Source organism: Exserohilum turcica, assembly GCF_000359705.1.
Source record: "Exserohilum turcica Et28A unplaced genomic scaffold SETTUscaffold_2, whole genome shotgun sequence".
Lineage (NCBI taxonomy): Eukaryota > Fungi > Ascomycota > Dothideomycetes > Pleosporales > Pleosporaceae > Exserohilum > Exserohilum turcicum.
Window position 1 is genome coordinate 2,455,733 of NW_007360025.1, and position 1,438 is coordinate 2,457,170.

Here is a 1,438-nt window from a genome sequence, read left to right on the forward strand (position 1 = left end):
CAAGAAGTATTAGCTAAACAGGCGGGTAGCAGTCGTGGTGATGGTGAGAGTGTGTCGAAGAGGGTGCAAGGAGAGCGGCGGTGCGGGCGTTGCAAGCAGACTGGACACAACGCTCGTACCTGCGTAGTTGAGATCAATAGTGCAAGTGATAGTAGCGATTCTAACAATTAATTTGGTGTATCGCAATAGTTTATTGACTGTGATAAAAAACTGTGATAACGTGTTGATGTAGATGTAGTGGTGGGGCGTTAGCGACTCGCTTGGGTTAGCGACTCACTTGTGAACCACGTTAGCTTAAATTAACTTTAACCTTTTAGCTAGTACTACTATTAGTACTTTTTAATAAAATTTTTATCAATACTTGAATGATATTCACTAATAAGTAGTTAAAAAAATCTTTTTTTTATTTAATTTATTTTTCACTAACTTTTTTAAATGATGTAGTTCTTTACTCAAATTTGGAAACTTGTTTTATAGCTGATTTTTCATCATATCATACTAGCTCATATACTTAGTATAATACTGTTTTTAAGCTTTTTAATATTACTTAAATAGTTATATACTATAGAAAGTTATATATTACTTCTACTTTTTCACTGTTCTTAACTATATAAGATATCATATTTTTTCTTCTACTTTAGCTATAGCTTTTACTTTTACAAAGCTATTATATAACGTCAAAGTATAGCGAGTGGCCGAGAATAGCGAGTGACCGAAAATGCCAAGCCCCCATCAACTTTCACTACTACTCGCGATGTCTTAACAAATTCATTCAAAAAAGTCTTTTAAAGAGTCTTAAGTATAGCTTGCAATTCAGGCTATTAAATGCGACGCGATAATTAACATTCCACGCGCTGCAGCTCTCTACAACGTGCCTGAACGTACCGTAAGACGAAGACTCGCAGGAAAGCCTTCTTAACAAGATTGTTCGCCTAACTTAATAAAACTACTTATAACAGAAGAGGAGGTAATTGTTAAGAATATTCTTGATCTTAATGTAAGAGGATTTCCGCTGCGCCTTTCTGCTATCAAAGATCTAGCTAATTCTTTGCTAGCTGCCCGCTACTGCGACCCTGTTGGCCCTAACTAGCCCCACCACAAAGTGCGCGCGACCACAAAGTGCGCGCGCGGCCTCACCAAAACTACCTCAAAAACGAGGCTATAGAGCCACACCAAATAGATATTATCACGATATATTTTGGTGGTGAGATCAATAGGCTTTAATATATATATACAGCTATAGAAATCGAGACGGAGTTCTAATCGCGCGGCCGCGACGCGAGGTTGGAGGTGGTGAGCTTGCAGCACCTCCCTGAGGCTCCTCACCACCTTGAGGCCTCGCGATAGGCTTCTTTTTTTGAGTAGCCTTTGCAGGAGCCATGTAGCTCCTTCTCCTACCCCTTTGAGAAGTTTTAATAGCTTTTTGAAGTTGTTTTGC